Source organism: Amblyomma maculatum, chromosome 8, assembly GCF_055883805.1.
Source record: "Amblyomma maculatum isolate TAMU_Amacu chromosome 8, ASM5588380v1, whole genome shotgun sequence".
Lineage (NCBI taxonomy): Eukaryota > Metazoa > Arthropoda > Arachnida > Ixodida > Ixodidae > Amblyomma > Amblyomma maculatum.
The window spans coordinates 72782075-72802531 of record NC_139351.1 but is presented as its reverse complement, the minus strand read 5'-3'; the positions used below and the strand labels follow the sequence as shown (position 1 = coordinate 72802531).

At 48.6% G+C, this 20457-nt stretch overlaps 1 long non-coding RNA gene across 1 annotated transcript in view; it reads right to left on the bottom strand.

Moving 5' to 3' along the window:
* Positions 1–5157: 5157 nt before the first annotated feature.
* Positions 5158–20457, bottom strand: part of LOC146181514 (uncharacterized) — a 31668-nt gene continuing 16368 nt past the window's right edge. The window contains exons 2-3 of the long non-coding RNA XR_014700435.1: positions 8932–8984; positions 5158–5562 (exon numbers count right to left, since the gene is read on the bottom strand). This is a non-coding gene — a long non-coding RNA (uncharacterized LOC146181514). The remainder of the gene's footprint in view (positions 5563–8931; positions 8985–20457) is intronic.

The window sequence follows — 20457 nt, the reverse complement described above, 5'->3', positions numbered from 1 at the left end:
CTGATTTTTCTGTTACTGGATTTCGTTCTTTGCAGCCTAAATGCTATTTCGCTTACATTTCTCATTGTTTGCTCTTATTGTAGTAAATCATTGCCCCTTCCCTGTGAAATGTATAATTGTACCTAGTTCAGTTCAGTCGTTCAGTTGTGTCCGACTCTTCGTGACCCTATGGACCATGTCACGCCACGCTTTCCGGTCTCTCACTATCTTCCTAACATCACATAACTTCATCTACAGTGCCTCGAGGATGCCACCTAACCATCGCGTTCGCTGCCTACCCCTTCTCCGGCGACCCTCAACCTTTCCCAACATCAAATCTTTCTCCAGCGACTCCTCTCTTCTCATCAGATGACCAAAGTAGCTGAGCTTTAACTTTGGAATTTGACCCTCCAATGAGCAGTCATGGTTCATGGTCGACAATATCGACTGATTTGATCTTCTGGCAGTCCAAGGAACTCTCAAGAGTCTTCGCCAGCACCACCATTCAAACGTGTCAATTCTTCGGCGGTCAGCCTTTTTCACAGTCCAACTCTCGCATCCATACATCACAACTGGAAAGACAGTAGCACGAGTTATACGGATCTTGGTTGGCAGACTAATGTCTCTGCTCTTTACTAGGCGGTCAAGGCTAACCATTGCTCTCTTTCCCAGAAGCAGGCGTGTCCTAATTTCTTGGCTGCAGTCTCCTTCCGAGGTAATCTTGGAGCCCAAGATTACCTAACCGGAGGGTAAAATAAGTAAATAAAAATTAATAAACTCATTGTCAGTCAAAACGATCAGAACAGAGGGTGATTGGTGCCGCTCTGGAGAGTCAGACATTTGCATTTAAATGTCATCTGCTGCATTAACCTTGCTGCCATTAATTGTTAGTCAAAACATTTACGATAGTAACGCGGGATTGTATGTGCCGTTCAATAGAGTCAGCGTCCCATATTGGCAATAACTATAATAAGCTAATGCTTTCGCTTGGCTGCGAACTAAATGTTCGATTAAGCTTTACGATAGGAACGTGGGATCTTCGTGGCCGCTCAGTGAGCCAGTGCAGTTTAGTACCAATTAAATGTCTTCAGCTGTCGCCTACACTTTCATTTACACTAATTGTGATTAAAAACTTTAGGATGGGATATCCAAATCATAGGGGCCACTTTGGAAACCCAGTGCAGCATAAGGGCAATTACCTGTTCTCTACTGCTGCTGCCACAAATTCCTTAGTAGGCAGCAAGCAACACTTCGGTATGCATCGCAAGCATGGAAACTTTCATTAAATATCTTATTGAAGGTACCTTACGATCATCCAGAGCTGCTTCGTCTTTTTTATTTCAAACCAGATACCATGGATATATATGCAATGCATTTTTTATCATTGTAGCGCAGCAATTATTCAATATTCGAAATATTCCTACGTGTCGGACGCTTAAGCGTTCCATATCAATATTTTCATCAAATATGTATCTTCCCAACCCACATAGACCATTACTCCATAAATACTTTAAAAACGTAGCCTATAATTTTTCTAAGGCCTCTCTGACTGCGCACTGACAGTGAAAAAAAAAAACTTTAAAACAAATCAGTATACGCATCAAAAGCTTAGACCATTCCCGCCAACGTATACATAATAGTGTTTAAAATATTTATACTTGTAACATTCTCCAGCTTACAATTTGAAGATAGCCCTTAATTAAAGACCTAACGCTGGTGCTGCGCAGGGGTGTGGAGCCGAGATATGCACACATAAGCAATCAGATGTATGTGAATGGAAAATAGAAATATCTCGTGGAATACACCCGGGGGCACACTCGACCGTTTTCTTGTTTTCTGAGATAACGAGCATATAGGCTAGCACTTTATGTCCTGCGTTTAGAATACTTATTGGAAAACCAGAGAATTTTGCCGGCGTTTTGATTTCGCTGGCATGCTACTCTGTGTAAAAAGGGGAATTCGGGAGGTAATGATTGAAAAAGAATGATGAGGGAAATAATAGAATTCAAGGGGGAGATAAAACACGGCCATTAAGTACGTGGTAAGGTGCTTCGTGGACTAATGATATAAAATCAATTAATGAAATCAAATGTACTTATAGAGTTCGCAGCTTGCCAAATGCCTGAGGGAAGCATGCGAGGTGAGTTTAAAAGTTTGTCAAGGAGTCCAATCTCTTTCAAATATGTAAATAAAAAGTTCATCGTCAATCTGTGTGCCTAGGGCAGGCTAAGGGACCTAAAACACTGTTCATTGTTAAAGGCACTGGGGAGAGCTTCTCCATGCTGTGTTCATAGTTTGCACGCTCGTCAGCGTACGCAGTGCACTCAAGTAGGATATGTTCCACAGTTTCAATCGAGCTACAGTTGTCACAATACGGGCTGTTCATTTCACCGAAACGGTAGCGCAAGCCATTTGTGTGTGCACAATTTAGACGAAGTCAGTGGTAAGGAGTTTCTAGTTGGCGAGGATATTTCGAAGGAAGTCTTGATTTTAGATGTGGGTCAATTGAATAAAGAAATTGATAGCGATGCGTCGGCAAGCTCTAAAGTCGATACTTAGTTTCGGAAGCAAATGTTTTAGCCAGTTGGGATGCACCAGATTTCGCGAACAAGATCCTAATGCATATTTGATGTTGGCGGCCTTTGCGAGCCGCTTCATCTGCTTTTTCATTGGTTTTAATGCCACAGTGAGCTGGTATCCACTGAAATGTTATGCAGTAGCCTGCGGCAATAGTCAAATGATGAAGATACCCGATGTTAAGGTAAACAGGATTATGATTGGTTTTCTTCAGCAGGTTATGCAAGATTTGCAGAGATGCTTTGGAATCAGTGAAGATAACCCAAATTCCGGGAGTTTGGCGCAGGATATAGGAGAGAGCTTTTCTAATGCCATGGAGCTCAGCTGTCGTAGATGATGTCTTCCGCTGCAGCCGGTAAAACAGCACATGGTTTGTTGAGGGTATATAAAAACCACAGGACTAGTGTCTTGAGCAGTTGAACCGTCGGTGAATATGTGGGTGTTTTGCGTATATTCCTTGACTATGTAGGCGAGAGCGGCTTGCAGAAGTGCTGCCTGTAGCATGCGGCTCTTCGCATCCACGCCAGGAACAGACATATTCACCTTTAAAGACGATAGTGTCCATGGAGGAAAAGTGACTGGTAGTAAACTACGTAGCTGAATAATAGTAGGGAGGGGCAGAAACTGTGCTGCTTGACCAAAGCCAGAGTTGCTGTGAGTTTGGTGGACACGATGCAAGAAATGCTTCTTCCCTTGGAGGACATGTCGGAGATGGGTGCGCATAGTTTCTTGGGCAGCATGTCACATCTAGCGGGAGGCATCCTGCTTCTGCAAGTGTTCCTGATGCAAATGATCTCTTTGGGAGTCCAAGACATATCCGCAAGCAGTTGTTCCGTGCAGCTTCAAGAATCTTCTTGCTTGTTGGAGATGATCATTGAAGCACCGGTAAATAGTAGCGTAGCGCTCCTTCACGCAGGCATTTTCAAGCAGAACCATCGATCGGCAGTTGCTGCTCCATCGTGTTCCCGCCATGAATCTGAAAACATGTGATGCTGCAGTGATTACCTCACGGAGCTTTTTTAATCTGAGGGGCCCAAGAGAGGTTACTGTCAATTATAACCCCTAGGAACCGGTGTGATCGTACATAGGACAGTGAACGTCCACTCAGAAGGAGCGGGTATCGAGTCATTCTTTTCCTTGTAAAAGCCATAGCAACACTCTTTTCTGGTGAGAGGCGAAGACCCCGGGGAGCCAGGTACATTGGGATGTGCATTAAAGCTCTCTGAATTCGTTGCTCTCTGAATTCGTATAACGGGAACGTGGTGCACTTCAGATGCAAATATCATCTGCAAAAATTGTTATGCGTATTCCACGGGGAAGGTTTCTTGTTATATGTATAAGGGCAATATTGAACAGGAGAGGGCTGAGCACGGCTCCCTGAGGTACGCCCCTCTTCACTGCATCAAAGGGAGTTTGACCATGTGGAGTGCTCATAAAAATTTGCCGCTCTTGAAAGTAGTGTCCAATCCAGGTGTAAAGCTTTCCTCCGAATCCAAGGCTGGCCAAGGCTGGCCAAGGCTGCGAGAATTGCATGACGAAATACAGAGTCAGAAGCAGCCTTGATGTCAAGGAAAACGGCTGGCGAGATGTATCCAGCGTGAAGGTACTCTTCAAGTGATGAGACAAGGGTAATAATATTACAACTAAATATTTTCGAATATCAGCAGCAAGAATGACCCGTACAAACAAAATTGTTTTTCCGTTAGCTTAATAACGCTGGATAACTCGGTTTGATCCCGAATTTTTGTCTTTAAATTTATTACTCGAAGTGAACTCCTCAAAATCTGGAATTGATAAAAATTACGTCAGCGGAGGAACTACATTGGGAGAATGCGACTGCATTAACGTTGCCGTGACGTATCTGTAATTTTCAAATTTTACTTTTAATGCGTTTATATTAATTGCATTTATATTAATTATGAGTAAACCATATTTATAATTAAACGCATTATATATAATTATGCGTTCATAGTAATTGACCGCTTCTTCGCGGTGGGCAGCTAAGAAACGTTATTATAAGCTGAGCAGTCTTGAGATATATCAATATATTGTCTGAACTTCCCTGGCCACAGGTTTCCCCTCTGGCCCGCGTAGCAAATCTATAGCTGCGCGTTAGAAACTTCCAAACTCTTAATAAAGAACGTTTTGTTTTCAACCATTTCTCACCTGAAGTAAACTTGTAGGAATTCATGATGTGTCTTACGGTGGGGAGAGAAAGTATAGAGCACCTTATCAAAGGGCCGATTGCTATACGACACCGTGGCCCATGCATCAGATGATATAATGGCCCTTTAGAGCAAGAGACACGTATGAGGGAATCTCGTGCTGAGAACAATCGACGTCATTGTGTGACGTAAGCGAAAGCATGTAGCCGGTAGGACTTTGTCGATGTGGACGTATATCATTAATGTACTTGACTGCATTTTGGGATTACCGATTTTAAGGCAGCAATAGAAGGGTATGACTGGCCGGAACCATTCACGCTGTTTGATGAAGATGTGTGGGGGTGGGGGGGGGGGGGGGAGGTGGCAGTGCAAATACGGTTATTACAGCTACGTTTATTCATATTACAGCGGGCAAAATTTGGAAGCCCATTTCAATACGAATAGAGTGGCCACAGCATAACACAGTATTTTTTTCTAGGCTGTATGTTTCCTTTATTAGCCCGTAGAATTCGTAACCGTGAGATATAAAGTCACGGTGTTCTAATAAACATGGGATTTCATTTCATCGGCCTGTTTCGATACGGTGGCTTGACGTCTTTTGGCGGAATATGTGGCTGACCAGGACGCTGGGGACCTGCAGGCAAGGGTCCAGTAGGTGTAGGCTGCCAAGGAGGACGAGGCTGGGGCCCAGTTGGCGAAGGTGGGTGAAACACTGGACCATGCTGGTTTCCCATAATAAGTGGACCTGTGTCACCTGAGCCAAGGGGCCTTCTTCTCGGACGGGTTGGTGTTTTAGGTGACGTAGGTGCTCGATCAGCTCGAGGGATTACAAGAGGTGAATCTGCAAAGGGGGAAGGTTTGAATCACCGTTTTACATTATTCTAAACCAAACTGCACACCTAAAGGCAGCGCGAAGTTTAAAGAAGGTAATATCATCGTTATCAAGTCAGCAGTTGTTCAGCTCATCATCTTTTCGAACACACTGTAGTCGTATGGTCCGTGCAAACACCCGAATATTAATGCGAGAGCTGCCTGGAACGCACCACACGCCTGTCGATATTTCGACATATGGGCTCATCCCGGCTAGTCTTCTTGTAGATTGCAAAGCAATTCGCGCGCTACGGTGTAAACACACAAGTAAGCAGGTAAACTGACGGACGCAGGGCAAGTTTTCCTGCTGCCTTGTGTGTTTGTGTATGCCATAACGCGCAAATTTCTGAAAATGTTCAACCAATAAGCCCCCGTTACTGCTTTGTGTGCTTTCTGTAGGAGCACTAGACTCCTAGTTAGGGCTTCACTCTCTTCCCTGATTAAGTTCATGGTCATCGCTCCGCATCCCAAAGTTACTGATTGCTTTATTATTTCACATTGATCGACGCCAAATGTATCTTCTGCTTCCCTTGGTGTCAGTGGCTGTTATCTCCCTTTATATGCGTTCATATATTGACTTTCGCCGGGTTGAGCCTGTAGCCTCATTGAGTAGCCGCTCGAAGAAAACTGGCAGCAGTGTAATTCGAATCCAAGCCAAGGAAAAGATGCTATCTTTGATAAGCACTGCGTTAGATAACTGAGCGATCTCTGATGCTGATTTATGCGCATTATAAGGCGCCGAGGTTATACGGTAGGCTTTGGATAACGTCGTCTGCATTATCTTATCGCGTCTTACAATGTTGCACTAACAATTTTAAATAGAACTTAGAACTCAGTCATCAGTCTGTCGACCGTAAGGCACCCATTCAATGGATGTGTACACATGACACAATGTTGCTAGGGTGAACACTAGAATGCAAGTCCTAGCTAAATAAGTGCTAAATACCGATCCCAATGTATGCCAAAAATGCCCATGACAGCTACCCGCTGCCCACATCCAGAGCTTTACGTTGCGCCTCGCCGACTGCAACATTTTTAGCAAAAATGACCCGGTGAAAGCGTATCACCAAATTCCCATCGAACCCGCCGATATACCTAGGGCCACCATTACGGCGCCCTTTGCGGATGCCTTTCGGACTACGCAATTCGGCACAAGCCTTCCAGCGGCTCATGGATGAGGTGAAGAGGGACCTGCCGCGTGCTTTCGCGTACCCGGATAATGTCCTCATTGCCAGCCCTACGCCTGAAGATCATGAGCAACACCTACGTGCTCTGTTTACTCGTCTAAATTAGTACGGCCTGGTTTTGAACGCCTCCAAGTGTGCTTTGGTGCCTCTAAGCTCGAGTTCTTGGGTCATTATGTATCCTCGGAGGGGTGCCCGCCCTCTCACGTCCACTGTCCAGGCCATTAAGAATTATCTCCAGCCTACAACACTGCGCCACTTATGGCAATTCCAGGGGCTGGTACATTTTCCCAGTCGCTTCATCCCACATTGCGCAGAGCTGCTTCGCCCGCTTACTGACCTCTTCCCGTCAACCGTTGGCCCGTCCTCTGCCATTTCTTGGTCATCAGAAGTCCGGGCCGCCTTTACTGCCGGAAGCGGAAGAAAACAAGCAGTCGTGAACGCCGTGCTTCCGGTCCATTCGCGCAGCAACCCCCTTACGAGATTGATGGTGGATGCCTCCAGATTTGCCATCGGAGCCGTCTTACAGCAGTACAACAACTCCAAGTGGAGCCCGTTGCCTTTTTACTCTCGGAAGCTACCTCCTGCTGAGACCCGCTACAGCGTTTTTGGCCGAGAGCTCCTGTCCATATTCTCCGCGATACAGCACTTTCGGCATTTTGTAGAAGAAAGCCTGTTTCACGTGCTGAGCGATCATATGCTTCTGGCTTTTGTATTCCGCACCAACGCCTCGGAGTACGTCTCAAGCGAACTCCGCCTACTCGCTTATATCTCGTAGTTTACTAGAGCAAGGTGCCGCCAACACTGCCACTTATGCCCTCTCTCGTATCGCCGCGGTCGACATGCCATCTCCCACCGTCGACTGGGCAGCATTTTCTTCTGCCCAGCAGAATGACTGTGAGCTCAGTGCTTTTCGAGAGAACCCCCTTCCCTCCGACTACGGCTTGTGCACTATCAATGCTCGTCCGAGCCCTTGTGATGCGATATGTCAGCAGACTTTCTCCGCCCTTTTGTTCCGGCTTCTCTACATTGCCCCATCTTTCATTCTCTACATGACATCTGCCACCCAGGCATTCGGGCTCCTCAGCGACTTCTCACCCAGCGCTATGTTTGGCCCGGAATCAACGCTGATGTGCGCACTTGGACGCACCTATGCTGCCCCGCAAGACGACCAAGGCCGATCGTCATACCAAGACGCCTTCCCAGGCCTTCCTACCACCTGGCCGTCGCTTCGACAATGTATATCTCGACATTGTGGGCCTCTACCCGTGCCCCGAGGCTACCGTTATATCCTGACCATGGTCGACCACTTATCTCGCTAGCCGGAGGCACCCACCATTCCTGACGTCGTCGCGGATACTGTTTCCCGCGCCTTCATCTCTGCGTGAATATCTCGGTTTGGTTCTCCTGGCACCGTTACAACCCACCGTGGCCGCCAGTTTGAGTCCTTCCTGTTTGCTTCCCTTAATCATATTCTCGGCCCCAAAGCATAACCGTACTACTGCACAATTTGTGTCAGTACTTTGTGGGTCCCAAATTGAACTTTTATGTGTGCTTTGTTTTCTTTTGTTCTAGATTGGTTTGTAGGCATTTAACGTCCCAAAACGACTCAGAGCATGAAGGATGCCATTGTAACCGCTATTAGGTTTTTAGCATGGTCTTAAATATGCTCTTAAGTACAAGTAAGTTCAAAAACGAGAAGTTGAATGCAACATAATGTTCCGTACTTCAGTGATGTACGCTATTAACGCTCCAAATATTACAATTCGGTCATTGCCGTCCTCTATAAGAAAAAGTCTAATTATCTCAATTTTTTATAATGAATGTACCATTTCGTTTTATGAGCTTTGTTATGAGCCTGACCTTTAATGGCATAATTACAATTTCTCCACATTTCATGTCCCAACTCAGCAAATCGGCTTTCACATTTTTAACTCACGTTTTCTCTATGGCACAAGTTTAACTGTTTCTATCTCTCAAGACTAAAATGTCATTCTTATTTATAATTTTTATTAAACGGTGCTTTCGTGTTTGCTTTTCTTTCACAGCGTTGAAAACTCTATTTCAAATACTATTTGGATGATCAGGCAGATGCTTGACAGTTGTGACTATGCGCAAGCAACTAACAGTAGGAAAAAGATGCCATGCGTATTCACCTTCGCTCGACAAACTTGATTCCTCCCCACATACAAAATCACTTGAGATCGTTCTGCGTGTAAAGAGAGGAGCGAGGTTACCTGGAGTAACAAAGTGTGCTTAAGAAAAGTAAATAACTCCAAAATAGCTTCAAAACACGAAATAACGCCAGATTAGGAAGGCTTTCACTCAATGCAGCTCAAGGCGAACCACAATGCATAAGCGTGTTTCATGGTATCATATTTTATCATATTTACAGCCAGTTTTATCGCTAGCTTATTGCGCACGCTAATACCAGTAAACAAAGCTATTGTTGCCCGACTTTGTTACTAGTCGATGCGGAAGTAAGGTCACAGGGACCTTGCCGTTGTCAGATGGGGAGGGGGATTGACACCCGGAAGTGCCGTATCCCAGAGTCACACATAACTCATCAGCCCATCATCATCCATTCAACAACTCCGGCAAGGTCCTCCCCAGGGCCAAGTGGAGTCTGGAAGAGCTTTTTAGTTCGAGGTGAAGGCCCTACCCGGACAAGGGGGCCGCCGCGCGATGCCCCCACAAAAGTGAGCGGCATCTTACGCAATGACGACCTGCAGCGCCATCGTGGCATTGAGCCAACGAGGCGGACCTTCCCATTAACTTTACATTAGGAGCGTATAATCGCTGCTGCTTAGAGCCGATAAAAACAGGAGCTAATATTGTCGTACGGCAGTTGCTGTGTATAATCAGTAGAAGGCTCCTATTCAAACCCATGTCCACCGTCAGCACACACACAAAAATAAAGTGTAGTCATTGCAGCGCAGTCAAATTTTGCGCAGTGGGCTCAGAGAACCTTTGTATGGTTCCCATTGTTGGCGAGATCACTTTTTTTAAGCGAAACAAGGGCACGTTTCCTTCTACGTAATTGTTGAAAAAGGCTTCAGTGTACGAAAAATAAATTGTGCGTGTTTAAGCACGGCTAGAACCTACTGATAGAACGAACCTGTGAGTGTTGCAGTTATAACATGGTAACACGGCCTTTTCTCTCCGCGGTCTGCTTTCCATTTTTTTCCTTGCATATTGTGGGAAGGCATACGTCACCGGCACTTCCCCTCCTGATTATGCCGCGGCGGCGAGGGAGAAGCGCGTCCTCTACTCTCCAGATCACGTGGCAGTCTCCGTGCCCCTCTCTCTCTTGACTTCTGTGGCGAGAGAGCTCGCGCTGTGTGTGTTGATAATAATAATTCGTTCACAGGAAGGGAGAAACGTTGTATCTGTCACACTTACTCTGTGGACACCTGAACCGCGCCGTAAGGGAATGGTTGAAGGTGGGAGTGAAAGTGTAAAGGGAGAAAGGGGAGCCGTAGTGGAGGTCTACGGCGTAATTTCGACCACCTGGGGAACTTTAGCTTGCACTGACATCGCACAGCAGACAGACGCCACTTCGTTTCGCCTCCATCGAAACGCAGCCGCCGAGGTCGGGTGGTGGTGGTGAAAAAGTTTATTTTGTGGAGCCGCGAAATACTCGTTACAAGGGCTGGGCCGGCTCCTGATCACGGTGGTGACCAGCAGGCAGTGCCTGACGGCGACCGCTTCAACCCAGTCGACCAGTCTCCTTTGTGGAACCGGTTCTGAGCTGGAGACCACGATCTCCCAAGCCTCGTTGTCCGTAAGGCGCCATTCGGCCGGTGGTTGAAATTTCGGGCATCTGAACATGATATGTTCGAATGTACCTCTCGGGGCCTCGCCGAGGGAACATTCGGACTGATGAGCAGAGGGGGAGAAGAGTGCCAGCAGTGCTGGGGAGGGAAAGGTGCGGGCTTGAACGTGTCTCAATGTTATTTGTTGTGGTTTAGTTAAGGAGGGGTGTGGGGGAGGATAGTGAAGTCTTTCAGACCGGTAGTGTAATGTAATGCCGTTGTAGGTGATAAGCCGATCTCTGGCACTGCCTAGGTCCTCGGTATCTGTTGCTCGGTCGACGTATGCTCGAGCAGCAGAATTGGCCGCTTCGTTACTGGGGTTGCCCGAATTGGCTGGTACCCAGACAAGGTCTATGGGTCGGGGTGTTTGAACGTTGGTAGTTAAGATTTTGTGAGAGGCAGCATGTAGCTGGCCTCGGGCGAAATTTTGTATGGCAGTTTTAGAATCGCTGAGGATAAGGGTGGCAGTGGAAGAGACTATCGCCATGGCTATAGCGGATTCTTCCGCTTCTACGGACGTTCGGGCAATGATAGAGGCTGATGTGATGTGTTCAAAGAGGCTGGATACCGCGCAAATCGCATAAGCTGAGCGATGTGGATATTCTGCTGCGTCCACGTAGACCGTGTCGGGTTCGTTCGCATGTGCTCTGGGCAGGGCACGTTCTCTCGCGTTCCGTCTGGCCTGGTTATGAAGGGGTTGGTTGGTTAGTTCATAGGAAGGGAAAGACGCAGTATCTGTCACACTTGCTCTGTGGACACCTGAACCGCGCCGTAAGGGAAGGGGTTAAGGTGGGAGTGAAAGTGGATAGAGAGAGAGGGGAGCCGTAGTGGAGGTCTACGGAGTAATTTCGACCACCTGGGGATCTTTAACGTGCGCTGACATCGCACAGCACACGGACATGTTTTTCGGAAGTGGGTGGACAGTGAGGTGATCGCGGACTGTCTTTGGAACTGCATAAGTTTCGACTGGAGGGGCACCTAACGGTCTAAGTTGGAGAAAGGAAAGAATGTGGCGACCAGTTGGGGTAGTGGAGAGCCGTCCTAGTTGGACGATGGGGTGGGCTCCCACCAGTTCGCTGAGGGTGTTATGAACTCCCATGCCTAAGAGTCGATAGGTTGGGGTGCGCTTAGGTAAGCCGAGAGCTGCCTTATAAGCGGGTCTGATGAGACATCCCACCTTGTCTGTCTCTGTTTTTGTTAGACATAGACATAAATACGGAATCGAGTAAAGAATGCGGCTTATAATAAATGCCTGTACTAAGCGTGTGAGGTCATGCTCGCGCATTCCACAGTGCTTGTTGGCTATATGTTTGATTAGGCGGGTGATCTGATGTGTTGTGTTAGTCAGTCTGGAGAGTGTATCCGTGTCAAGGCCGTTGTCTTGTATGAACATACCTAGTATTCGAAGTTTGTGAACTTGTGGTACTGGCTGACCATCTACGGTGATGAGCATAGGGAGTTGGTGGTGTTTCCGTAGGCTTGGGTGGAGTATCAGGAGCTCCGATTTGGGGGAGGAACATGCAAGGCCTATTGAGGCTGCGCATCTTGACACCATGTCTGCCCCCTCCTGAAGAGTTTCTTCCATGCTACATACATTCCCAGTGGTGGTCCACAGGGTGATATCATCAGCATATAGAGAATGGGAGAGGTTTGGGATCTGTGACAGCTTTTTAGCCATGGGGATGAGTGTGATGTTAAATAAAAAAGGGGAAAGAACTGATCCCTGCGGGGTGCCTCTATTACCGAGGGTAAAAGTGGGGGATTTCAGGGGACCGAACCAAATTTCTGCTGTGCGATCCCGGAGAAATGCTGAAATGTAAGCATGTGTTCGGTTTCCGACATTCAGAGTGCATAGTGCATTCAGTATAGAGGAGTGATAGACATTGTCAAATGCCTTTTGCAAGTCTAGAGCCAGCAATGCTCTTGTGCGCTTGCAGTGTCGGGGATGGAGAATTTTTTCTATCTGTAGCATGACATCTTCGGTACATAGGTGGCTGCGGAAACCCTGCATTGTGTGAGGAAAAAGGTCGCGGGTTTGCATGTGTGTATGTAGCCGATTCAAGAGAACGTGTTCAAAAAGTTTACCAAGGCATGAAGTTAGAGAAATGGGCCTAAGGTTTGAAAGAGTGAGCGGTTTGCCGGGTTTAGGTATAAAGGTAACGTGAGCGTGCGTCCACTCTGAGGGAAGCTTCCCTCTTGCCAGTGTTTGTTAAAGAGTTCCATTATTGCCTGGATGGAGTTTTCATCGAGGTTTCTAAGTGTTTTGTTCGTGACCTGATCGGCTCCTGAAGCAGACGTAGTGCGGAGTTGGATCATGGCTGCTCTGACTTCATACTTTCTGATGTCTTCGTCTAGCTCATGGTTTTGGGTTCCAAGGTACTGTGGTAAGGGTGTCTTCGGTGTGGTTGTGAGGTATGTATCTTTTGATTGAATAATGTTGTCGTTGTTCATGTCTATGCCATGGATAAGACGCGTCACAATTTTCTGCTGTACATTCTTGGCGTGATCGGGTTCAAGAAGGCATCGTAGCAACCGCCACGTGTTCTTAAGTCCTAGGTTTCCAGCAAGGCGGTCGCATACTTGACCCCATTGCTGGTGAATGAGCTGTGCCGCGTGCGTCTCCATTTCCCTTACGAGAGCGGAGAGGCGTAGCTTCAGGGCGCGATTGTGTTTGTTTTTAAGCCATCGCTTCTGTAAGCTCGAGTGAGCTTCCCACATGTAGAGTAATCGGCTGTCAATCACCTCCGAGGTTTGTGTGCACGGCATTTCAGATGTGGCCATGTTCACGTCCTTGTTGAGGTTAGCCAGCCAATTTGTAAGGTGTCTATCTGCTTCGGGGCCGCGGTACGAAGATCGCGAAAGCGATCCCAGTTGGTGATTTTGAGTTTCCTCTTTACACGGGGGGTTATGGAGGATAGTGAGAAAGAGGTCTCAATTATATAGTGATCGCTACCAAGAGAGGTTTGCGTGTTTGTCCAATAGCATTGTGTTATGTTTTTCGTGAGTGTAAGATCGGGGGTGGTGTTATTCTGTACACTGTTGCCGATGCGCGTGTACTGTTGTGTATCATTGACAAGGGTTATGCCCTCATTTTGGAGAAGTGTCCAGAGTCGGGCGCCTTTACTGCAAGTCGTTTTGTAACCCCATGTGATAGGCGGGCATTAAAGTCTTCTGTAACTATCAATGGTTGGTTAGCGCTGATTTGAAGGGCTTTTTTCATGGTCGCCATTAGAGGAGCAGTTTTCCCTTTCGGGGGGCTGTACATATTCAGAATGAATAGACTCGTTCCTTTCCGCTCTTTGGGAAGCAGCTCTATCAAATGGAAGTCGATATCTGCAACGTCCATGTTGTGATCAGTTGCTGTGTAGTTGCGGTGAACCAGCGTCGCCACTCTGTACTGAGGACAGTTTGTTGGTCTATGAGGAGTGTAACTGAGCAGTTTTACAGGGGAGTTTGTTTCCTGCAGTGCGATTACCGCTGGTGTTTCATCGGCCCTGATGGAATTGAATGTAGAGCTGCAGATTACTACGCTTGGAACGAAAGCCTCTGCAGTTCCACTGCCACACCTTAATGTCCTGTCGACGTCCTGCCATCTTGGGGCTGAGATTCGGGTGGGATCATTTGAGATACTGTGGTAGAGAGTAGCTTTTCTAGAGCAGTTTGAATCTGGATCTGTTGCTGCTGCATCTGCTGCTCGAGCATCGCTATCCGCGCGTCTACTCCAGCTGCCCATGCGTTCGTGCTGGCGGTCATAGATTCAAACTTTTCCGCAAGCTTCTCTTCGAGTAAAGCTATGGAGGTGACCAGATCAGGCTTTTGGGAGTCGACCACTGTAGGAATGTCTTGGTGAGGTGCCTTCCGTTTGGCGGGTGTATGAGTTTTAGTAGTAGATGCTGTGTTGTCGCATGTGGGAGCAGGAGGCGGAAGTGGGGTGGAACGACCTGGGAGGGGAGTGGAAGAACTTTCCATTCCCTCTGCGGGGGAGAACCTGTCAATTAGCGTTTGCATTTGCTGAGTGAGCTTTGCAATATGATCATTGAGTTTTTTTATTTGATCATTCTGTTGCTGAATTTGCTTGCCCTGAGTTTCTAGGTTTTTTTAAGTTGCTTATTTTCTCGGACACGGGAGGAAGATCGGGGGCCCCAGCTCACCTTATTTTCCGGCGGAGGCTGGTCGGCCAGGGGCGGGAAAGATGGCGAGCGGTTCCTGGCGTTGGTCGAAGCGGCGGACGCGGCGGACCTGGAGCGGACGCGATTAGTGGAACTCGTCTGGTGCTTGCTTCGGGATTGCCGGGTTGTTTGCTCGGCATCTGCACCAGCTGTCGAGCGTGTCAGTCTCTTGTTGCCCGGTCTGTTGAATCGCTCCGAGCAATCGCGGGAGCCCATAAAATGGGGGCCGCCGCATAGAATGCACTGGGGTGGACACGTTGGAGGGTCGGTCGGTACATGGGTCTCCCCACAACGTTGGCATAAGTCCTTTTTGGGCGCCGTGCACACGTCGCTGCGATGTCCCGGACGACGGCAGTTGAAGCAGGCTTCTGCTTTGGCGATGAATGGATGGCAGTGGTAGACCGCTCCATAGAAGCGCAGCTGTTTAGGTACTAATTTGGTATTTATGAAGGTGACCAGAATTGATTTGGTGTGGCCGAGTCGGCGTGCATCGGTGATGAGATAGGAGGGGCTTTGGTTGAACGTTTTTAGCTCTGTAAAAATTTCTTCAGATGTCTGGTCGTAGATACCCTATTGCAAAAACCAGCGTCTCCACTGCGAAACCAGTACGATTTTCGCTCTGGTTTTGCACTGGATCTGCTGGGCACGCTGGAGGTCTGCGATATTCACTGGAGCAGTAGCGGGAAGACACTGGCTGCACTGGTTCGATGGGAGAAAAACGCTGGGATTAGACTTTTTACGCTGGGTGTGTCGCTGGCATCCGCGATGCACTGGGAGAAGCGCTGTATGTGCGCTGGGCCGCACTGGTCCCAGTGCCCCAGTATAGACGGTGCGGCGTCAGCCGGAGTAGCATCCCTCAGGGGCCAACAGGGCAACAGCGTACTTTCAATCGACCATCGGGGGGCATATGAAAAATATGGTTCAAGCAAGCGCTTTTTGCTGCGAAGTCGTTGCGCATTTGTAAGAAAACAAAGGCAGTATCTTTTTTCTAGAGTTTCCATGTTTCGATACGTCGTTTCCAGCGTTTCGAGAGCGACAACGATCGCCGCGCCTCGATCTCATGACAGACTGACGATTAACGCACCTGGAATTGAATAATGTGGGCTACCATGCATAACCAACTTCACAGCTGATCTTAAGGGCACTCTAACACAATGATTACTGCCAAAATGTTCAATGCGGGCTCAATCGCAGGCGAGCGTAGCCTGCACCACGGCCCTGTATCAACAGCAGAAAGAAAAACTAAAACGAGGAAGAGAGTAGTTTACCGAGCGATGGGTCCATGAGAGAAAAAGCAACAACATACAGCGCTTGAAATACATAATATTTGGCATGTTTCTCAAGCTTTTGCGCTCCTTCTTACTCTGCGTATCAAGCAGCCGAGCCCTCGGTCATCGCAACGCTTCCCGCAATGTTTACATACAAATAAGGTTTAGTTACACGCAATTAGGGTCATCGCTGCGGCGCTTGCCGGTATTGAAGCTTGGTCGCACGTTTTTCCTTGAAGGCTTCTACTAAAGCTCCGTGTTCAGCGAAAATTACGACCACGGTCGCAGAGCACCACCCAAGAGCCGGCGTTGGTAAATTTGCCAGCGATGTCAAACTCCACATGTTAAAATGATTCCAGTGCACAGAATAGCGCGCATAGGCACCCAGAAAATTAGTTGCAAGTCGTGAGAGCAGACAGCAAGCTAAAAGGATCAAGAAGTTGCAATTGTTAGAGCGGTAGCAATGGTCTGTAGACTGCGAAACATGAAGTCCCAACCTTTTAAATGTGGGTCATGACATAAAATGCAGAAATGTTTATAGAAAATTCAGTTCTCGGCGTGGCCGAGTGGTTAGCGTGCTGAGATAGTGATTGGTATGTACCTAGGGACTTAGTGCCTCGAACTTTTTTTTAGGTTTTTATGTACCTAACTTGTTTCGCTCCTTTTTACTTGTTTAATTTTTATCCCACGCCTTTTTTTCGGGCAAACAGTGCCGCCAGCGCGGAGCGTCCCAGTATGCCGCGTCCGAGTGCGCCCAGTGTCCAGCGTCATACTGGGACCATAACCAGGTATGGCGCTGGGGCGCTGGCTCCCAGTGGCACTGGTTTTTGCAATAGGGTAGCATTATAAATGATGTCTCGAATGGCGTTGTCCGGAGGAGCGATATACGTTTTCATTGGGTAGACTTGGTCGATTATCTTTATAGATCCTAGTTGTACATATCTGCGGGCACGGTCTTCGGTTGGTGTGTTGATAGTAAATGAATTGTGCCTGGGGTTGATTCGAATGGCGTCTTGTGTTCGCACTGCGTCTATCGGTAGCTGCAGAGCGCTGGTGACTAGAGACAGTATATAGCCCCCGTTGTGTTTACTTAGGTCGAGGCCTCCACCGGGCGGAACACGATTTTAAGGTCTCGTGTCGGGAGCTTGGGCAACGGTGGCCGACGCGTTAGAACGGTGGAAGACTTGCCTTGCGTAGGCTGCGTTGGTGTGGCTGTGCCGGCCGGGGGCTGATGAGTCGAGCTCGTGGGGGCTTGCTGGGCAGAGAGGACATCGGGGTGAGCCATACGTCGAGCCTCCATGGCCCGGTCCCATCTTGATGCAGTACCAGTGGTCCCATCTTCAGTGCGCACCGTGCAGCTGTTGGTGGGCCGTGAAGTCGGGGGAGTGAAGGGTTAGGCCTAGGCCTAATGTGACGGTGGCCGGTTCCCAGAGCAATCTCAAAGTTCATCCGCAAATTCGGGAAGACGGACCCGAAGAGAGGGTGGACAGGTGCTTAACACCTTCATGCGTCGATTGCGGCTATTCGAAACATGAACAGTCAAGAATTCCGCACTCACGGTCGAAAATTGGAGGAGCTGATGCGAGCACCAAGCGTCCGTGTCAAGCTCCAAGCCAAGAATCCTGCTGTTGTTGTGGCTGTAGGCCAAGCCGGGGTAGTGCAGTGGTAAGACGCCCGTTCGAACCCGGGAACCCCTGACAGTAGTCGGCCGTCTTACCACTGCACCACCCCGATGCAGCATGTGTGTGTTGACTGTGTGTAGTTTTGGGCAGATGGGAGTGGTTGAGTGAGTGAGTGAGTGAGTGAGTGAGTGAGTGAGTGAGTGAGTGAGTGAGTGAGTGAGTGAGTGAGTGAGTGAGTGAGTGAGTGAGTGAGTGAGTGAGTGAGTGAGTGAGTGCGCGTGTTGTGTGTGCACCGAAATCAGTACGGACCGGACGGGCCAAGAAATTGGACGCGTCCACGAAGCCATAGGGACTGATCAAGTGAAACCCTGCCATTGCATGATCGCGCGCGCGACCGAGGAGACCAATATACGGTTAACCCTTTAGTTCTCGGTGTTCGTGTTGTTCATTAGAGCCACCACTGTGGTCTGAGCTAGCGGAGCGTTGTTTTCTCTGAGAGCGCAGCCGCAGCCCCGTAGAGAGTCCCACAATAACTGGGTAACAGGAAGGAACGAAGCTAACAGTCGGCGAGGCCAAGGAAAGCATTGGGGATTATGTTTTGTCTTTTTTTAATTTTTACTTGGATAATCGCAGAATAATACCCGAGAAAGTAGCTGGGGGGACAGCGGCCGATGTAGCTCAGTTGGAAGAGCACCGGACGCGATATTCGGAGGTCGTGGGTTCGGTCCTCACCATCGGCACGTTGTTTTTTTCTTTTACTTTGTGTTTAATTACCTTTCCCCTAAGCAGATTACAGTACTCATTTCTGCGATTATCCAAGCAAAAATTAAAAAAAGACATAAAACATAATCCCCAATGCTTTCCTTGGCCTCGCCGACTGTTGGCTTCTTTCCTTCATGTATTATAACGAGCACCCTCATTACCCCTTCACTTATCTGCTGGGTAACAGGAAGGAAAAACAGTATCTCTACCTGTTGCACTTGTATCTGCGGACACCTTGTCTTTCTTTAATAATAATTGGTTCACAGGAAAGGAAAGGTGCGGTATCTGGCACACTTGCGCTGTGGACGCCTGAACTGCACCATAATTGAAGGGAGGAAGATGGGAGTGAAGATGAAAGAGAAAGAGGAGCCGTAGTGGAGGACTACGGAGTAATTTGAAAACCTGTTATCTTTTAATGCGCGCTGACATCGCACAGCACAGGACGCCTTTCCGTTTCGTCTCTATCGAAACGCAGCCGCCGGCGATCGAGATCGAGCCCGGGTACTCTGGCACAGTAGTCGGGTATCTTAACCACTGTACCACCACGGCGGGGCTTTATCTTATAGTTTTGGGAAAACGAAGGCCCCTTATAGCCCTGCCGAGGTGTTGCAGTGGTAAGAGGCCCGACTACTGTGCCGGAGTTCCCGGGTTCAAACCCGACCTCGGCGGCTGCGTTTCGATGGAGGCGAAACGAAGTGGCGTCCGTGTGCTGTGCGATGTCAGCGCACGTTAAAGATCCCCAGGTGGTCGAAATTAGTCCGTAGCCCTCCACTACGGCTCCCCTTTCTCTCTTTTCACTTTCACTCCCACCTTCCACCCTTCCCTTACGGCGCGGTTCAGGTGTCCACAGAGCAAGTGTGGCAGATACTGCGCCTTTCCCTTCCTTTGAACCAACCAAGGCTTCATATTTTTGCGTAAGCACCACGGACTTATGGACACCTACACCTAATAAGGTCAAGGTCAAGTTATCATATTTCTTCTTGTAAATTGTAAATTGATTTATAACAAAAGCATCAGCTCCGGCGACCGGGCGTTGCAACCCACACAATAAGGGTTCCGTTGAACGCATCTAACTTAACCACTGTTCTAGGCAGAATTCACTCCCATGCCCTGCGCATGCGATGCCGGAAGCCGCATTCCTGCTCCAATCGGTCGGCTCTCCACGGCGGCGCGCTCATGGGCAGTGCCGAAACTACTCTTCCCCTCTTCTTCGCGCCTGCAGCCTCCTCCTCCTCTCTTGAGCAAGTGCAGCGGCGGACACTGCTGAAGGAGGGCCTCGCCGGGGTGGTTAAATAAATTGGTTCACAGGAAGGGAAAGGCGCAGTAACTGTCACACTTGCTCTGTGGACACCCGAACCGCGCCGTAAGGGAAGGGAGGAAGGTGGGAATGAAAGTGGAAAGAGAGAAAGAGGAGCCGTAGTGGAGGGCTACGGAGTAATTTCGACCACCTGAGGATCTTTAACGTGCGCTGACATCGCACAGCACACGACGCCTCTTCGTTTCGCCAGTGGTAATACGCCCGACTACTGTGCTGGAGTACCCGGATTCGAACCCGACCTCGGCGGCTGCATTTCGATGGAGGCGAAACGAAGAGGCGTCGTGTGCTGTGCGATGTCAGCGCACGTTAAAGATCCCCAGGTGGTCGAAATTACTCCGTAGCCCTCCACTACGGCTCCTCTTTCTCTCTATCCACTTTCACTCCCACCTTCCACCCTTCCCTTACGGCGCGGTTGCGGTGTCCACAGAAATCATGTGAGACAGTTACCGCGCCTTTCCCTTCCTATAAATAATTAAACATAATACGCTGTCACGTGCCCCGCCGGGGTGGTGCAGTGGTAAGACGCCCGACTACTGTGCCGGAGTTCCCGGGTTCGAACCCGACCGCGGCGGCTGCGTTTCGATGGAGGCGAAACGAAGAGGCGTCGTGTGCTGTGCGATGTCAGCGCACTTAAAGATCCCCAGGTGGTCGAAATTACTCCGTAGCCCTCCACTACGGCTCCTCTTTCTCTCTTTCCACTTTCATTCCCACCTTCCTCCCTTCCTTAC